The sequence below is a fragment of the Lygodium microphyllum genome, chromosome 8, assembly GCF_053477565.2.
Source record: "Lygodium microphyllum isolate KBCC chromosome 8, Lygodium_microphyllum_v1.1.10, whole genome shotgun sequence".
NCBI classification, from domain to species: domain Eukaryota; kingdom Viridiplantae; phylum Streptophyta; class Polypodiopsida; order Schizaeales; family Lygodiaceae; genus Lygodium; species Lygodium microphyllum.
Genome location: NC_141142.1, coordinates 150447727 through 150468090, shown reverse-complemented (window position 1 = coordinate 150468090; position 20364 = coordinate 150447727). Strand labels below are relative to the sequence as shown.

Here is a 20364-nt window from a genome sequence, read left to right as displayed (position 1 = left end):
GGATGTCAATGGAGAAACTCTTGTGCAAATGCATTTAGTGGGATGCCTTGTATACCATGGAACAATTCATTTTAAAGTGCTATTTACTTATCCAAATGTTCATAATGACCTTAACCTTATGACCACAATTTTAAACATTATCCTCTATAGGGGGCAAGGTGTTTTACCATCTGTAGTTTGGAAGTTGCTTTACCACATGTTCTTTATTTATAGTTGGATAACATAGCAAGATAAAACAAAAATCAGATAGGTTTGGGCTACCTCAATATGGTTGTACACATGGATATATTTAAAAAACATTCAAGTATTTGAATATTTTTATGTAGCTTCAACAATCTGCATAACACTGAATTTATGATTTTTGGTTTGTAAACATTGCATGGCTTTGGTTGAGACATTACTAATAAAATCTTTTGCAAGAAAATAGAATGAGGTAGAGTGTAAGAAATGTATAGGCAAGTGATGAAGAGAGAATATGGAGAATTAGAAAAAAAACTTTGATTATTGCAAATAATTACAAAGACAACTTATATGCAAAAAAGCATGGCTAAAGCTACTGAAACGTGCCACAAATTGATGTGCTAACTTCCATGCATGATTTTTCAAGTATGCAACCAAAATAGACCACCAAATGCATATTCGGTAGGTCCATGGATTATGCATGGTATTTAGCATGATGCAAACTTAGGGGGCGGGCACGATTTTTTGGGGGGGGGGGGTGGGTGCTCGACGCGTGGCACCTGCCCCCACGTTCTCTTTGTTTTTTGTGGGGGAGGTGGGGGGCTGCCACGTGGCACCCGCCCCCCACCTTTCCTTAACCAATAGTATAGATGATTACACACATCCATTTAGCTGGGTTGACAATGTGCCAATTACCCCCCTCGAGGGTTTGTCTCTACTGTTGAACCCATGAAGTATAAAGTGAATGTGCTGCTCATAAATGCCTTTTGATAGAGTTAGCAATTAAATAAAGAGTGAGATAGTTTGAACTCCCCTTTGGCTGATATGGATTAGCCACAGTATCAGCCAAAGGGGAGTTCCCTGTGATCCATAACAGCAAGGTTGTCGATGTCTGACGAAGGGACCTCTAGGTTGATCGCTCCAACCTCTAGGTAGTATGCGTGGCTGATGATTGTCAGTAACAGCCAAAGGGGAGTTAGTGCACCTCCTGTGCAAGAGTAAATTGTAAGTCCGTGGGTCCATGAGAGAGTACTTGGACATGCCTAATCCTGCTGGTCGCTGGCGTCTGGATGCATCTGGGGCTGCATTTTCCATCATGGATGACTGCATTGCTGTCTTCGAATGAATCCTGTTCGTATCCTGTGCATGCTTCCCGCCACCCAAGTCAGAGACTGCATGTATGTTGGCTGCAACACTTGCCCTGCATTGTGTGATGGCTGTATCCTTTGCATTTTTTTGTGTGGAAGCTATTGGCTGCTCATGCCCGCTGCATATCAACCGTTCTCGGCTAGATTTGGCTGCGTGGCCCCGTCCCTTCTTGTATTTTGCTGTCAGGCTACACGTGAGCAAGATATCCTGTTTTGCCTAACTACATTTGACAGCTGTGCAAGTCTGCATTTTCAGATAGCCTTGAACTGGCAAAGTGTGGGTCTGGTTGGACGATTAGCTTGTCTCTTTTGGCTTAGTTCTAGTGTTTCTGTCCACTTGTCTGCAGTTCAGCATTGAACCTCGGTTTACACACCAATGGTTGCAGTGAACATTGTGCTGCCCACTCCAGTCTATACTCTAGACATGCAACTGCGAGGTGGATCCATCCACAGGGTTGTATTCCTTGGGGTGGGTCAGGGTATAGTGGTGGGGCTGAAGACTGCCTGGGACCCTGTACAACATCAAAATCTCCAGTTCAACAGTTCATCATCTGCTTTTGCCTCAAATTTGCTGACTTCAGCGATAACCTTAAAAGAATCGATCAGCTCTTTTAGTTACATCTAAGATAATACTTGTGTACATCTATTGTAGGAGTGTCGTTTAGAGTTTTTTATCATCTGATTTGGCCTCAAATGTGGTGCATCCTGTAAGAATTGAGTCTCATAAAAACATTGAAAGAGAAGCAGTAAATTGTACCTACTTGTAAATGTATGGCAGATCTATCTAACTATGATTTGCCTTTTGAGATGTATATACTTTCTGATTGATCAACTTTTTTCTTTACAGTAAACAAATTTCAGGTTTCATCATGCCTTACACTTGACGTCAGCCTCAAGGCTGAGATTTAGTTCCTCCAGATGCAGATAGATCTAGTTGATGCAATTGCTTTGTAAACAACGAGAAGGTAATGTGTAAGTGGAGTTCCTTGAGTGCAGATTGTTGAGAAAGATGTGAAAGGCTCACGGGTCCACCTGGGAGTGAGACTCTATCAAGATGGGACTACAGTGTCAAGCTGCCACCAAAGCTTGAGGTAAGGGGCTGGTAACTGAACCTTCTCGAATTGATTCTGTTTTATATCAACTTGATACTTACATGCAGTGAAATGCCATTAAAGTTTAGCTATACATCATCTCGTCATTGGAACAACTAATTGGCTATTTATACAGATCCCAATACAAGCCTTGTCCCAGTTAGGCACATTAGATGGCGAGGCTTTGTTTATCTTTCGATGTGGTATTGACCGTCACATAGAGTGAAGAATGGGAAATCTTATCAAAAGGTTTTTCAATTCGCTCAGTATTAAGATGTCCATCTATGCAGGAAATCCCAATGTTGGATGGCTGCATGATGTACTGGTACATAGGGGAGTCAGTCTTATTCCAATGGTACCAAAGCTTCTATCACATAACTGAAAGTAATGAAAGTTGACTTCTGGCTAAAAGGCTAGAAAGGATAGGTATGGACGTTTTTGAGCTAGATTGAGCAGCAACAATATGAGAAACAAAGTTGGTGCTATTATGGCACCGTTAGAGGAGATTTTGGTTTTCGCAGCTCACCTCTCACTTCACATTTTGCAAGCCAAGGATATTAGGATGGGTGTCACTTATGCTATTGTGTGCACAAAGGATCTCCATTTCATTGCTAGTTAGTCGGAAATATGCATGTCTTCTTAACAATATGAGGGGGCGTCTTTTAGGGGGTCATCTTCCATCCAAACTCTGACACCCAAAATCAAAGGGTCAAAGGATAGAGTTGGTTCCCAGGAGTTGAGCTATCAAGTTTGTTACCCTATTGTTTTACCACACACTTACAACTTCTTCTCTCTTGATTTTGCCCCATTTGATTGGATTAGTAGGAAGGAGGGGATTGCGATTGCCTCCTTTACAATTGAGGCTGAGCATAGAGCATTATTTGATGCTACCATTAAGGGAGTTTCTCTTCGTAGGTTCCTAACAGAGATGTAGATATTCATGGACCCTCCCACTATCATCCATATCGATAGCCAAAGCGCCATTGCACTAGCTGCAACTCCTAGGTCCAAGTATGTGGGGGTCCCATCCCATTGCTCCAAAGAGCTATTAGAGGTGTGAGAGTATGCAAGAGAAGAGGAGTAGATGAAACACAAAAGAAACAAAAGAAAAACATTGTTACCATATTTTGATAGTGATGTACTGCTGAGGCATTTTTTTCCCTCTCTAGGAGAATTTTTTTCCAACCTTGTATAGATACTTATTTACTTTAGGGCATACTTAGTCTTGTAAATCTTCTCTATCAATACTACTTAATACACTTTGTGTTGTACTCTCTCAAGCTTTCTCTTCTCTAAGCTATGTGTATGCATTTTTGCAAACCTAAATCCAACAACTGATATCAAAGTAGACTTCTACCTCTTGGACAAAGTCCTGAATTCTCTCTACTTGATTTCCTCCGATTGGGGCAATATTTGATGAGCATTTGCAAGTCCATGAATATTGCAGGTCAGCCCATAGGGGTTGCCATTGACAAACTTTTTGTTCAAGTTTATTTCGGCCTTTGTTTGCACTACTGCTAGTACTCCACAGGCTATTTGGTGCTAGGGATAAAAAAGAATTTGCTGTTAGTTTCTACACTTGCTAAGGTTAGCTTGATTGTCAAGTTTGTTGATGACAGATGTGGAGTTCATGATTTCTTTGGTGGTGATATAATTGTTACATTTGGTTTCATTATATCACGGGCTATATAAGCTCAATAACTATTGTAAATGTTTGGAAGACAGAGCATGTGAATTGGAGATTTGTAGGCCATTTTAGATGCAAATTTTCAGCATATACATTTTGGTCATTTGAATTTCGCTAGTTTATTGCATGTGTAGAAATTTGATATGGTGTCTTAATTACTTACTCGAGGGACCTATAAAACACATTTGTGAGGGTTGCATATTGGATAAAATGTAGTGCGCTTCTTTCCAAGAGATGGTTCAATGAGAGTTGTTTGTAAATTGCAACTTATATATAGTGATTTTGTGTTTCCTTGTAGTGATTGTCCTTTGTGGCATGCGCTTCTACAACGGCGATTCGCACTACATCATCTCCCTCAAAGGCAAAGCTGCCATCGCCAATGGCGTGAGTCGGGTCACCGAGGAAGAGGACGCAAACGTCGCCAATGCTCGGGTATGTGTTGCTGAGTTTTCACGGTTGCTTTCCCTCGACTACGATCTGATCAAGAAGGTTGTCGCAGAGTTCGGCTGCAAGGGTTTTGTTTGCCTTGGGGGCTTCAGGATTGTGCGGAACATCTTTGATTGGGAAGGCCAGGTGTTGCAGCTCGATGAGATGTAGTTTGATTTTGGAACAAATTTTGAGATTGAGTGCAAGACCATTGATCCTGAGACGGTGCAGCAGCGACTTGAGAAGTTTTTGAAGGAGAAAGGAGTGCCGTACATATATTCCACCTCTTCCAAGTTTGCAATCTTTGGATCAGGGAAATTGCTTGATTGTGAATGAGTGACATAGGGGAGGTGGTTCTGCATTCCATCACGTTTGACTTCCAAGAAACGATATTGATTTGTGAATTGATGACCATGTAATGCATTGGCAGTCCTGATTGGGCCTGTGGAAGGGACCATTCTAAGTAGCTATTGACCTGCTGTGGCGGTTCCACCCTTTGGCTCACGCACGAAAGACCTCCCTAGTTGACCTGCTTCGGTGTCTCCATCCTATGCTGCACGTTCATACCACTAGCATTCGTTGCTCCCTCCGTTTGTAGCAACATTCCCCTTGCTATTATAACTAGATTGGTAGCCCCCAGCAGTGACACGCAATGGAAACCTCTGGTCAGATGTCGGAGCATTTTGCGAGTGTCCCCCAGTCAAACACCTTGCACATCGTCTTCTCTGAGGAACAACTCCTTTCCGTCCATGCCACAGAGCTGGAAGAACTGAAAGAAACAGCAATCTATAGGTAGGTCGTAGGACACTCTCCATCCAGGGCTTAGCTTCGGGATTTGCTTCACTCCACGCTACACATTGGCACAACGCAGATTGCAGAGGTAGTCCTCATGGGTCGGGATCTTCATGGTTCGACTCACCTCTGTGGATGCAGCCTGTGAGCTAGTGGATAGCTCACCTTATGTGTCACGGGGAGGTGAAATTTTGAGTTGCTTTAATCTTGCTAGTAACATTTGATAAAGTTACTAATCAAATGTGCAAGGTTGTTAGCATGTGATGCACATGGCAGTTATTTCATGGGAACTGGCCAAGGACCTCGAGGATGCAGTGGGTGTTAAAGGCAAAAGTTGTGTTAAGTTATGCCAACTGGGTTTTGGTGGTCAGTTGGTGCCAGGTTGGACCCTAGGACAATTGTTTGGTCATTAAGTGTCAGTGGTGACACTAGGAACTAGCATTAATTAATTAATTAATGCTAGTCTAAGGGTCAACAGAGGTTGGGAACCACTCCAAGTTGCAAATGGCCTAGCCAATTTCATTCCAGATGGGCATGTTTAATTTTGGGCAGGGTTAAAAGGGCTGAAATTAATTTTTCAGAATTAATTAATTTTGTAAAATTAATTTAATGGCTGAAAATGCATTAGGAAGGCTGCCACTTGGCAAAACTTTCCCATGCAACTAGGGAGAAGGCTGTTGGAGGGTGGTGGAAGCTGAATGGCAGCCATTCGGAGCTTGGTGGAGGGAGAGGAGGTGATCAGATTTGGCTCTGAGAGGCGACAACTGATCGCGCGCCGCGATAGGATAGGAGGCAGCAGGTTTTCTCTTCCGCCTCAAGAGAGGTGGCAGCAAGAGAGGAGGGCTTGTTAGTTGAGCTGGTATTTTACCCCCCTTTTGAAGCTGTTGGTGCCATCAGGCTTGTCATCAAAGCAACGGATTTCTCTCTTTCTACAGCATTTTCTCATCTCCTCTAGTCTATGCTCAAGTATTCTTAGCAATTATCAGCCATGGGTAGCAGAGTACAGCCAAATTTGGTGGACAGCAGAGAGTTTACTGCTGTAAACCCTAAATTACAGCAGTAATTAGGGTTTAGCAGCCACCTTGGGACCCGTGCCATCAGTCAAAGGCATTGTACACTGAAATCAGCACCGGAAATTCGTGGAATTACGAGCATTTCAGATGCCAGCCCATCTATTGTGAATTTGGGGCAGCATTTGACGAGTTGGGGTTCCATTAGAGCAAGTCCTGGGTGAAAATCAAGGGGCAATTTGCTTGAATGCTTTGCTGATTATTGGAACAGCAAGGGGCTTTTGAATCAGCCAAAGAGATTGTGAAATCTCGGCTTGTAATTTATCCATCAGCAATTGAAATTAAAGAAATACCGAAAGGGGCTCCAGTTTTGGGGCCAACAGGGTGTCCACTGTCCAAGCTTATGAAGGTAAAGTGAGCATTTCAGTTTATATTCATTTGCTAATTGCTGTAATTAAGTGCTTAATCAGGTTAAACCACCCTATCCGAGAAGGAAGGCTGGTTTCATTATGCCTCCACGAAGGGGGTCATTTACATGGTTCCCTGGTATAGTGGCTTCATAGTGGAGGAGTTCACACTTCACAATAGGTTTCCTAGCACCTGGTCTCCCTTCTATTCCTCGGACTTGCGGTAGAGTATCGTTAGTCAGTGGAGGACTTGGACGGCTTTTCGACACAGTTCTTCCTCCCTCCTTTGCGGATGCAGTGACAACTGCAGGAGTCCCGAAGGTATGGGTGGCTGTAAAAGATACAAAGAACATACCTAAGTTTCTTGAGATTGAGGCAGACAGACACTCTTTCAAGCAGCAGGTTATTGTGACAAGGCAGCCTGGCCAGTGTCTACGATGCCGTGACTTCGGGCATCAGGTAGTAAAGTGTACGCGTTTCGAAGCCAAGGTGGCTCAGCTAGCAGAACCATAGGTGGATGTGATGGTTTCACGTGGGTCTAGCGACGATAGAGAGGGAGACGACAAAGGGGGGGCCTTAGCTAGCCCCTCAGACACAGCCACGGCAGTAGAGAGCAGGAGGGTGGGCGACAAGCCCCTGTCAGAACACCCTGTAGCACCTCCCCACTCGTCCCACCCACAGCAGGATCATAGGCCTCCATCCCCACCACCCATTGAGGCATCTCAGCACACCTCCCCCCCCCCAATTGAGGCATCTCAGCACACCTTCCCACCCCCCCCCGACCCTATTCCATAGCCTCCCCCTTCCGGGGCCACTCGCTCCCCCTCACACCCGCCTCATACATCCGATCACCCCACTACCCCTTACTCGTCCTCTTCCCCATCTCCCTTGTCGATCAGCCCCCCTGATTCTCACCTAGTACGTGTCCCTCCCCCCCTCCCCCCCCCCCCCCATCTATTCCCCCCCTTTCCACAGGGGGTGACGAGCCTGACGCGCCCACATCCTCTCCTCACCAGCAGCCCAACCTCCCCTCCCACATAGCCACCAGCTTATCTAGTCCAGTTGCTTGTCACACCTTCCCTCGACAGGCGCAATTGCTCCCCCATGAGTTTTTCCGCAGTGGTCCGTGGTCTTATTTGAGAGTTGCGGAGCGTGTAGAGTCTCCACTACCTCTAGAGGTGGGGATCTTCGTGGTCCACAAGTCAAGGAGCAGCAAGGTCCATTTACTTGCACCATTGGATGGACCAAACTATGCTTTCTTCTTTCAGACCTCTCATTCAAGAGACTGGACAATGATATAGATAGAGGAGGTGAGGGGCTAGGTTGTAGATCACATCTCCTAGTGGATGGGAGGAGAAGGACTAGCACTCTTTTCCTAGCAGTGGCTAGGGTGCATGATGGACATTAACTGGTGGGCTGGAGCTGAGGTTCCATATCTGAGCATTATTTTTCGAGCCCCTCCACAGTGGAGTTCACCAATGGATGTGATCGAGTGGCCCCTCGCACAGGCTGCTCGCTTCTGCCAGTGTACAGAGTCACGCCACTGAGCTTGGCTAATAGACACCCTGATGGTACAGCTTGGAGTATCTATCACCCCCATGGTCCACGGGAGAGCCACCATGGGGGAACGGAGTTCACCCTCCAAGCCTGTGGCTAAGTGCATTCGCGTGCCCCATAGCTCTTTCTCTTCATCAGCAGCTTCCACACTAAATAGATACTTGTTCGGCCAATTGCAGGTTTCTCCATGAGTATACACCTAGCATCCTGGAATGTGAATAACCTCCACTACAGTGGGGCATGTGGTTCTAGGAAATTGATTGTTCGGTAGGAGCTGTAGCTTGCTCTTGCTAGACAGATCGACATCTTACTTCTTCAGGAGCACAAGCTCACCCCCTTCTAGGTCCATTGGGTAGGGAAAGCACTTCCAGGCAGCTCACACACCTACTAGGAGTAGTCCATCGGTGCCCACGGCAGGAGTGGAGGCGTACGCACTTCTATTGGCCTGAGCCTCACCGCCTGTGTACGAGACCACGTGACGATTGTGGCAGGAAGGGTCTTATGGATCAGAGTGGATATAGGGGACTCATGCCTTGGAGTCCTCAATGTTTATGCTTCTAATGAGGTTAGGGCTCGTAGCAGGTTCTAGGTGGAGATTGAAGCAGGACTCCTAGAGGTGGACTCTTGGATTGTTGGAGACTTCAACAACGTGGAGGCCTTAGAAGATTAGTAGAACAGAGGCAGAGATTACCAGGGTATGGCAGGGGAGGAGTAGGAGGCATGGGAGGTCTTTCTTCTCACAGTAGGAGCAGTGATGCTTGGTGGGACCCAGCTTTCCACAGGAGGGAGAGGTCGCTGGACTTCTCCTGGGGATACAAGCGGTTGGACGGAGCTCTTCTGGAGCAGCTAGATAGGTTCTATGTGGGGGAGTGGGGGTGCTCTTGCGCGGAGGCCCGGTAGGGCAGTTGGCTGGTACCACTTTGTTTGATCATTGTCCGGTTTTCCTCACTCTTGATGCTCCCGCTTCAGCCCATGGCACATGATCTTGTCGGATCCCATAGTCGATCTACAGAAGGGAGGAGGTGAGGAGGCAGATTGAGCAGCTCTGGACTGGGGAGTGGGCTAGGGGGGGACCAGATCGCAAAGGAGGTTGCAGAGGCCTTATCCAAGTCGAGTAGGATCTGCCCCAGGAGGCAGCCCTACAGGCCAGGTAGCAAAGTTGGGAGGAGGAGAGAGCACTCCGGCGAGACCTAGCAGCCACGTAGAGACTACTCTCAGAGACACTAGGGGATCCCACTCTCCACACGTAGGAGGTGCGTGCACGGGCAGCCCTCCCCGGCCTTGAGGGCAGGTGCTCTGAGTTCTTCTTTCGTACCTCAGTAGCTTTTTGGGCGCGGAAGGGGGACACAATGTGCAGGGAATTTTTTCAAGTGCATTAGCCTTGCACCTCAGGAGACCAGATTTGCAACCTGCGTGATCAGCACAGGAGGATTCGCTCTAGCCTAGATGAGATGGTGTCACCAAGTGGTGATACTTTTTGCAGTTGCTTTCCTTATTTACTTATATAAATATTTTATTTTTTCTTTTCTTTAGTTGCTGTTGCTTTTTACCCCAGAGGTCTCTTGGATTAAGCTAGGATCTTTGCATGGCCAGAAGAGGGAGCCATTGGTACAAATTGGACTAATGGTTTGTTTGAGCCTTGGGACCGGTTCCATATTGAATGGGCACTGCAGAATAGAATGCCAATGGTTTGGGATTGTGTGCTTAGCCATTGGAGATGGTGTAGGACAATGAGCCTGGCCAAGATAGAAGATGCACATGTGAGAATGCTCATGGAATAAAAGTCACCGTAACCGAGCCACATTATACTTTTTGATGTGGTTGCAATGATAAAAGTTGCTCAGAACAACTTGAGGAATGCAAGGATCACCATCCCTAAAATTTAGGGAGTTACTATTTTTGGACTCCAGAATCTGTTCGCGTCATTATCTTCGTTTTTGCATGAGGATTAATTCTCTGGTCCGTGCCGATGTCAAATTTTGCACCGATAATGGAGAATTTTAGACCGGAAGGCTTAAACGGGAAAATTGTTACATGTATGCTGTGTCACAAATTGGGCACAAATTCCCAAAAGAGAGAGAGCATTAAAAAAAACGTAATAGGCAGGAGGGGCAGATCTGAGTGTGAAGTTTTCAGGAGCTGAGGGTAGATTGCTGCAAGTACATCAGCTATGGAGAGTACTTCTTCGTCTCTGACTCATGTACGGAGGTAGAGCTTGCTCCCTCTGGTCAACTCCCTCTCTATTCTCAGAGGAAATGCTCTGCATGATGGGTTGATTCCATCGAATGTACAGTTCTGTGTTTTCTTTGCACTTCTGTTGAGGCAAGAGCCTCATTGTCCAGGTTCAGGAGCAGCTGATAGTTTCTCCAATGCAGGAACTAAAGAAAGTGATGACCACGGCACACAAGAACAATGTTTTCAGCTCTGATTTAGTGCTGTTTGTGGAACTGTTTTATTGCTGGAATGATGCCGGGTCAAAGGGTTTGAAGTTCAACTGGTATGGAACAGATCTGGAATGGAATAAGGCTGAGAACAAGTCAAGAAATAGGTAAAAACAGTAGATATAGAGCTCAGTAGATTGCAATTCTGCACTTGAATTATTGAGTTATGCTCACAGAAAGTGTTTTCCTACTTTGGATGTTCTTCTGGATATGCTGGACAGTAAAAAAACAGTAAATACAGAGTTCGGCAGATTGCAATTCTGCACTTGAATTATTGAGTTATGGTCACAGAAAGTGTTTTTCTACTTGGGATGTTGTTCTGGATATGCTGTACTGTCCTTATGCAGCTGAAATCTGCTTAGAAAAGATGAAAGCCAACATTTCACAGGTTTTGTACTTTGGAACATTTCATTTTTGTAACTTTCCATCTTTTAATTGATAAAGAAATACCGAAAGGGGTGCCGGACTTCGCGACCAATCTGGTTTTGAGCGAGGGAGTGAGGTCTCTGTTTGTGTGTGTATGTGAAAAGACCATGTATTAATTGAAGGAACTACCGCTTTATGTGAGTCATAGACGGGTTTCATGGTTCCATCCCCGGGATTTGAATTTTTTTCTGTAAGAATTTAAGCTCGGATAGTTTTGGGTGAAAAGGCCACACACAGGTTTTACAGAGATTACAGGTGAGAAAGACTACGAGATTTTTCTTGGATACAGTATTTGCTAGATACAGGACTAGAGAGATTGCAAACATGGACAAAGGCAAAGGAAAACTCCCTCATGAAGAAGAGAGTTCTTCTTCTGCTCATAGACACCGAAGAGAGAGTATTGGTGCACAAGTATCAACACCTTCTAGAACCGAGATTGAACCACAGAATGAGGAGCAAGAACAGGAGGACTTGTTTATAGCACAACTCCTCAGTATGGTTGGCTCTTTTGAGCAGCTTGTAAAGAATCCTCGGATGCAAAAATTTTTGAAGCCACATAATGAGGATTCTCAAGCTGAGTCATCACATCATACCATGGAGCGCTAGAAAAGGCAAACCTCTAATGTGCGTGAGCATGTGGAAAAGACACCAAACATGGAGATAGGTCCAGTGCAACAAGAAGCACAAGCACAGGACCAGGGAGTGAATGGCCAAGGCTGTAATGCACAAGTGGCATAGCAGACTATTCCTCCTCAGTTTGCTACTTATCCTGGTTACTTTGGTGGTGGGCCAATTTTTCAAGCAATGGCTGGATTGCCTAGTGGTTATTAGGGATACTTGCCCAGAGGGCCACCAGGAATGATGCTTATTGAGGCAGTGAACCCACTTTATGCTAATATCCGGTTATCAAACTTTGCAGAGTCCTTATTTGATGCTTGGAGTACAAAATGCAGCGGTTGGTTTTTCTCAGCCTAGTGGGCATATGGCAGCTAAGACAAGTGAAATTAACGGTGATAATGCGCCTAAGGGACTCTTCTTTTTACAGCCACCTGTCTATGACAACTTGACACCAAAAAGTGCAAAGCCTAAAGACTATAAAGAGGGTGGCTAGGCATTAAAGTCTGAAACCTTTAGTGGTATGCAAGATAAGCTGAAAGCTTTGACATTTATACAACAGTTTGATGCAGCTTACACTGGAGGGAATTTTTACTGAGACTTCTAAGGTGTGGAAGGCTACAACTTTTTTGAAAGGTAATACTTTGTAGTGGTGGAACATATTGTTGATGCAAGGATATGCACTTGCCACTTGGGTCCATTTTAAACAACTGTTTGTAGCTTCATGGTTAACTAACACGTTTGAAGTAAATATCATGAATGCATGGCATAAATTGGATGCGGCAAATTGTGCGGATTTAGAAGAGTACAATAAGAAATTTTGGAAAGCACTTTTGCCCGTGAGTTCTTATAGGACAATGCCCTTGTTAGAACAAATTGAAAAGTATTGTTGTGGTTTGCCGGAAGCCATTAGGGATTATTGTATCAAGACCAGGGTTACAAATATGGTATAGTTAATTGAAAATGATGGTGTGGCAAATGCATTGTTGAAAGGAAAAACTGACAGCTTTAAAGGCACTGAGAAGAAAGATTCTCAGTTTAAGCAGGATCCTAGCAAGAAGAAGAAGCAATTGAAAAGATCAGCTTTACAAAGAAGTCTTTTTGGAAGAAAAGTTTTTAGTAACAGTCTTAGACTTCTTTTAAATAGGGAAAAGGACAGAAGAGGCCACTTTTTGGCAAATCATTTGAAGAAAGAAAGGCTTTAATGATGGTTGGGAAATGCTTTATATGTGAACTGAAAGGCCATATTGCTTCTAAGTGCCCACAGTAATCTTCTAAAGATGTGGAGGATAAAGATGCACCAAGTAAAAAGAAGCCCAGCATTGGCTTAGTGCCTGATATGGTAGGAGATCAATCAGCTGATGATGCAATAGAATTGTGCAGAGCTTGGGGAAAGATCAGAGATTCCATAGTGCTTATTTTCTTTGATCTTGGAGCTCGTGCAAACTTTATCTCACCGGCATTGGTAGTTAAGCTGGGTATATGTCCCGAGAAAATGGGACTACTTGGATAGGCTGATTGGGCATGCCCAAGACATACCAAACCTGTCACCCCCATTCTTGGCAAACTTCATATGCCCATTCAGAGCTGACACAGAGGAGTTCCATATCATGCCTTTAGAGGGCTGTGATGTTCTATTGGGTATTCCATGGTGCTACAGGAAGCATGCTATTTTGGATACTTACAACAGAACGATTACTCTTGTACATAGGGGCGAGACTAATGTGAAGCTTAAAGGAGAGTCTATCCCAGTTGTTTCTGCTTTTGCAATTACTTTTGTAATGAAAAATCATCTTTCTGCGTACTTGGTTTTTGCAAAGCAAGTTAATGAAGTTGACAGTAATGTGTTTGTACTAGATGAAAGTATAATGTGTTTGTACTAGATGAAAGTATAAGGGCTTTCTTGGATAAATTCAATGACTGTTTCTCAGATTTGTTACCAGGAGAGTTACCCCCTAAGAGGCTTGAAGATCATACCATAGATCTTATTCCAGGGACTAGTCCGCCCAATAGGCCATTGTACACTAGAAAGACAGATATACGCTCACAAGATATCTATGACACTTTGTTGCTTGTTTTAAGTGGCGTGTAGTCATATGTAAACCAAATGAGGCAAATTTTCAGCCCATACAGGTTTCTCATAAATCCATACATGAGTCTATTTTTTGATGCAAATGTGAGTGATGCACTTCTTGATGAGGGAGTAGAGATTGAGCGGTTCGAAATTATGCCAAAATGGCTAGTGCAAACATTGTGTAATAATAAATTGAATGCACCTTATGTAATGAGGATGAGCTTGTTTCTTTTGAAGATAGACAAAATTCAGAAAATTGAATGGCTGCTACAATATAATGTTATTGTCCAAAATGATACTTGAAATGTGACTTGTCTCCTAGTAGAAAGGCCATTGGTACTAATTGGATTTATAAGTTGAAGTATAAGTCAGATAGTAGTGTTGATCATTATAAGGCTTGATTTGTAGCAAAGGGTTATACTCAATAGAAGGGCATTGCCTTTAATGAGACCTTTGCTTCCACTTGCCATATGATAATAATTTATAGCATTTGTGCATTAGCAGCTCATAATGGTTGGAATGTACATCAGTTCATTATCAAAACTGCATTTCTAAAGGGTGATTTAGATGAGAAAATGTATGTCTTTCAGCTATGTGGTTTTGTGTAGAAGGGGCAAGAATAAAGTATGCAGATTGGAAAAGGCTTTTTATAGACTGAAGCAAGTACCTTTGGCTTCGTATGAGGAGATACATGCATACTTGATTGCATGTTGTTTTTAGGATAGTTTGACTAAGAACATCTTATATATCAAACATGAGAATGATGTACCTTTGATCATTGTGGTTTATATCAATGACATGTTGCTTGTTGGTCCTAATGAGACACGCATTGTGGATTTCAAGGCTAAATTGAATTCCCTTTTAACATTTCAGATTTGGGTCTATTGCATGGGCATTTAGTTCAAGTAGTGTGATAGAGGTATTGCTTTTTGTCAAACAAAGTATGTTGAGACATTATTGCAAAGATTTAGTCTTTAAGGTTGCAAGACTTTTGCTACTGCTATGCTTTCATGATGCCAAAGATTGCTTTGGTGTCTTTCTCTATCATCAAGGTGTTGGATGCTTGATTTATGCATGTATTATGAGGCATGCCATTCAATTTGCATAGCCCAGACAATAAGCATTGGTAGACAATAAAATGTATCTTTTGCTACTTGAGCAGTACTTGGCAGCTTAAGCTATTTTACTCCATGGGAGAACATTAACACCAAATTTACATACTTTTTTGGATTCTGTTTTTGTTGTTACTACAATACTTGTGTATCCATAAGTAGTTTTTTCTTTATGCTTGGTAATGCTTGTATATTGTGATTTAGCAAGAAGTAGCCTATTGTAGCCACTTATAGTTGTGAAGCTAAGTATAGAGCAACTTTTGTAGCTATGGTTAAGTGTGTTTGGCTCAAATGCCTTCTGGCTGATTTGGGTGTCGAACAGTCATTTGCTACCACTGTCTTCACTAATAGTTAGAGTGCATTGGTAGTAGCATAAAATCTAACATTCCATGCATGTACTAAGCACATTGAGATGCATTATTATTATTTTAGGGAGAGACTCTAGGAGAGATTAGCTTGGCCTTGTTCTATGTGCCAACATAAGATAACCTTTCAGATCTATTTACAAAAGCTTTGCTTGTTGTTGAGAAGTTTGAAGTTTTTGGCAAAGCTTTGAGCTTAATTCCCTTTGTGGATTGATTTTAGTCCATGGGACTTTGTACTTCCCTCTACATGAGTGCATGTTGTTCATTGCATCACTCCCATTGGGGATTTGTTACCATATTTTGATAGTGATACATAGGAATACATTTAGGACTGCCGAGGCACTTTTTCCCATCTCTAATAGGTATTTTTCCCCTAATGTTATATATATGCCTATTTATTGCAAGGCGTCTTGTAAGTCCTCTCTAATCATACTACTCAACATACCTTGTGTTGTCCAATGTTAAGGTTCTTCTTCTCTAAGCTGTGTGTGTGCATTTCTACAACCCCAAATCCAACAAACATTGATTAGAACATTGGTACAAGGTTGCACACAATCATGTCAATGCATGTTAGGGAGATGTATTAATGAGGGTGTTCGATCGATCTCGATGAGGAAGATGATTAAGAATGATGGCTGGCTGAATGATTAGAACATTGGTACAAGGTTGCACACAATCATGCCAATGCATGCTAGGGAGATGTATTAATGAGGGTGTTTGATCGATCTCGATGAGGAAGATGATTAAGAATGATGGTTGGCTGAATGATGTGATAATGAAGACATATGAGTAGTAGTCCATAAATAGGCGTTAGGGTATGAGTAGGCCAACTTGATGTTGTTGAGCTAACATAAGCATTACATGCTAAATTAGACACTTAAACAGCCCCAAAAATGCTTAAATAATCAAAACTCTAAATTGGTGCTCGGCTTGAGAGATTTTAAAACAGTGCACAATAGGAGGCCCAGAAACCTTCTATAAATAGGCAGGCTGCCCTCCATTTAGCCTCAATCTTGTTTTTGCATTTTGTTGGTGCTAGAGCTTTGCTGCTCACACCTCGTTCGCGGAGGACCTTTCAGATGAAGTTGCCCCAACCTTGTGCCCATCCACTGGCACTTGTTTTGCTGCCTCCACTTTACTGTGCAGTCACCAATTGATCTAGCTCATCTCCAAAGGTGTGTTTGCTGATTGGCAACATCTTCTAAGCTCGATGACATCATTCTTAGCCTAGCGACCATCTCTCTTTGCTTGGTGACATCCCTATGGCTGCGTTTGCTATCATGGAAGCTCTCCTTGATCAAAGCGACCTTGTTTCCAATTGTGTTTACACTCTTTGCTGCCACTTGTCATACCACTGACACTTAGAGCTTGCATTTGCTTCCTTTTGCTACTGCCCAAGCTGATCACACCTCCAGGTACTTGCATTTGTTTGGCGACATCCCTATGGCTGCGTTTGATATCATGGAGGCTCTCCTTGATCAAAGCGGCCTTGTTTCCAATTGCGTTTACACTCTCTGCTGCCACTTCTCATCCCACTGACACTCGGAGCTTGCATTTGCTTCCTTTTGCTACTGCCCATGCTGATCACACCTCCAGGTACTTGCATTTGTTGCATATTCTCTCTCCTCATTGCCTGCTTGCATCAAATCTAGCTTCCATAACTGCATTCGCTGGTGTTTGCTCTCAAAGGCTCCCTTTGTTGCATTTGGGATTTGTTAGGAGTATGACACACTCTTCTACTCAGCACCTCAGGTCCTCAAGACACGAAAGTGCGGGGTATAATTTTCATCCATGTACGGTTTGTTTGTTGCATGAGCATTGTATATTCAGTATTCTGTCATTCATTTAGTTTCCACTATGTTCATTGTCTCTGAGTTACCCTAATCTCCTTGTGTTCTTTGAGTTTATGTTTTGTTGTATGCTTTCATTTATGTTTTTGCATCAAGATATTTCTTCATATGCTATCAAAGCAAGGTTCTCTTCCATAAAATGTCGGCCTTTGATCTGAAAGCCCTTCGCAAGAAGTAGAAACAACAAGAGGGGAATATGACTTCGAACATATCTTCACCACATCATCATGATACTCCTGAGCCTAGCATATCAAGACACGTGATGGAGTAGGCTACACAGCTTGTTCCATCTGACATGGCCGGAGAGTCTTCGGACTACCATGGAGTCCACAGATTGTACGAGATCTCATGAGATGAATATGATCTTATCCTCATGTATCAAGCTTAAGAATAGATTGAAGGTAAATTTGAGTTTTCTCCTTTCGATTTGGTGCACTAGTTTAATGATTTTGCAGGAAGGATGGAGGTTTTATAAAGGGCTGATCATCCTTTTGTGGAAATTGGCATGGGTTATAAACCATTTTCTTCTCCACCTTCATTCACTCCCATGTCAGGTACGCATACTACTACTTCTCAATCTTATGGTTTTATTCTCTTTTTTCTGCAAGGTATTGGTGATGCTCAGGGTGAAGGAACTCTTCATATCGAGTATTGGTTCATAAGCCCTGAAGAGGATAGATTTTTCTTTTTGAACTTAAGAAAAGGTAAGCAAAAGTTGCAAGAATCTATGGTGAGTACTCCTTCGTCTTTTCGTTTCACTTTTACATCTCATGGTCAATATGATTTTGGTGATTCATCTATTCTTCATTTTTCTTTAATAGACAAAAGAAACCTAACATATTTTCCATAACTAAAATGACAAATCTATTTAATCTCCCACCTATCCCACCCACTAGTTCTGCTGTACTTTCCTTTCAACCTCCATTAAGTGCACCATACATGTCTTCTCACATCACAATAGGGGGTCCTTCATGTGAAGATATGCTAGGGTTTGCGTTGAGAAAACACATCATGTACGACCAAGACCGAAACACAAAGACTTAGAGAAGAGACAAACATAGAGAGAAGAAACTCTGAAGTGAATGAATGCTGTAAATGAATGTAAGAGTATACAAAATGCCCAAGGGTAGAGCAATGTAGTATCAGAGGGTGACATCCATCAAAGACGAATCCCAAGTATTGTGGCCACTAGTCAGAGTACGGAAGTCGAGGAAAAAATACCAAATGCTGATCAACTGGAGGGTCGAATGACTAAGGTGAGAGCAGGGAAGGTGCTTGGAGCAGAGGGCAGTAGTAGGAAGCTGTAAACGCAGCTGAAGGATGGCCGCCGCCAACAGGGAGAAGATGGTCGCCAATAGGAAGAAGATGGACGCTAGTTGCTGCATGGGGATGAAAAGGCTAAATGCAAACTGCAAGGTTGACACTTGATGACGAAGGAGGGCTGCTACCTATTGCCTGGTTGATGGAGAGTCAAACGCATGAAGGAGGTAGTTTGTGAGCTGGCGATGGTAGATGGACCAAATGTAGCAGAGGAGTGAGAACTTGCATTGAAGGGATGAGGGTGAATGGTGGGCAACGTGTCTATTTATAGATGTTAAAGGGTGCCCTAAAAATTTAGGGTTTTGGAGGACCATTGAAACTCTCTCGAACTGCACACCAAATTTGTGTTTTTAAAAAATTAAGTGTGTTTTAGGGCTACTTAAAAATGCTAATTAGTGGGTCGTGCTTCTTTGGTTCCATCGGAGGAAGTGGTGTCACCCTTGTTTTGGCTTGCCTATGCATCTTGCGAGTTCTTGCCACTGGTGGTTTTTCCTGTTGAAGAAGAGGCAACCAATCCTCGCCCCTCTAAATAAATGTGTGTAAAGGACTTATGGTGGACTTGATCATACAGCCTTGTATAATGCAAGAATTGACACTCAAACTCGTAGAAGGTTGGCAATCTAGGTAGTGAGATAATGTGCTGGATAAAATGGAAGTATTTATCGGGCAACTTGTTCAAGAAGAATGTGACCTAATCGTCATTTGATATGAGTAGGGTAAACTTGGCTAGTAAACGCCAATACTCGGCTAACTTGATGTTCAGATCATCCCCTTAGTGGAAAACTCTTGAAGCTCAAAATTGAGATTGATACGTCGAGTGCAATCTCGTGCTGCATAGCGGTCAATGAGACGACTCCAACACTTAGATGCAAGGGAAAAATACTGTAACTGAGAATGGAATTCAGGAAGCAACTCATACATTAACTCAACGTTGGTCGTGGCATTGCAAACTCTCCATTGATGGATGTGATTTTGGTGAGCTAATCAAGGGTCTCGGTACCAACGATGAGGTCCCAAAGTCCTTGAGATTTAAGTACTTGTTGCATGACATTCAACCAAGTCGTGAAAGTTAACCCATTCAAACAAGTCTTATCCATGAATGCATTTTTGGCCGTTGCAACAGGAGTGGGAGTACCAAGAGATGGAGAAGGTGTGTAATGGGTGTAGGGTGGATAGGGAGGTGGAGTTCAATACACTTGGGAAGTAATCCTAGAGTACCCACTAGGCATATGGGAAGTGTGCATAGTAGATCCAAATGTGGGCAAGGGCAGACTGGGTATAGGCATGGTAACTACTTGTGGAACCCAAGGTGGAGAGATAGGGACATGGGGAGCAGTGGATGGAAATCCGTGCGTAGGAGTGACCCAAGGGATGTGTGATGACAGTCTATAAATAGAGGACGGATATCCTTGTGTTTGAAAGGTCGTGTGGGGGATTTGTGTATGTGCAGGGGTAGTGAGAAGGAAGCCCATCACAATCGTTCCATAGTGGAAGGATGTGGTAAAGTGGGATATGTGGAAGGTACAGTGTTAAATAGTGGCATTCCGTCTAACGATGCACCAAGAGGTGGAGTGAGTGGAGGGTAGGTAGATAGTGGGATGAAGAAAGAGAAAGTGTTAGGAAGGGACATGGAAGATCTAAACCCTAGTGTGCTTTGAACGGAAGTGGAGTGTAATCCAAGATTTTGGAATGAGGATGTGAGTAGATCGGAATGTGGAGAAGATAGTGGTGAGATGGGAGGAAGTTGAGAATGTGGTTTATGTGCTCAAATGAAATAGATAGTAGAGATACACTTAATGAAGAGTGTCTGCTTCCAGAGCCTCCTCTATTAAAGTTAATATATTGAAAGCCATCCGGATCTTG

The 20364-nt window shown here is 43.3% G+C and overlaps 1 long non-coding RNA gene and 1 pseudogene across 10 annotated transcripts in view; both read left to right on the top strand.

The window, feature by feature from the left end:
- Positions 1 to 974: 974 nt before the first annotated feature.
- The window catches only part of LOC148032997 (uncharacterized), a 37877-nt gene continuing 18487 nt past the window's right edge, over positions 975 to 20364 (top strand). For 6 of the 10 annotated variants that reach the window (XR_015691708.1, XR_015691703.1, XR_015691710.1 and 3 more), the window contains exon 1: positions 975 to 2419. This is a non-coding gene — a long non-coding RNA (uncharacterized LOC148032997). Of the gene's footprint in view, positions 2420 to 4404; positions 4539 to 20364 lie in introns of all 10 variants that reach the window. The other 4 variants (XR_015691702.1, XR_015691701.1, XR_015691711.1 and 1 more) reach the window with 3 other exon arrangements.
- On the top strand, positions 11115 to 13995 carry LOC148032998 (uncharacterized; annotated as a pseudogene).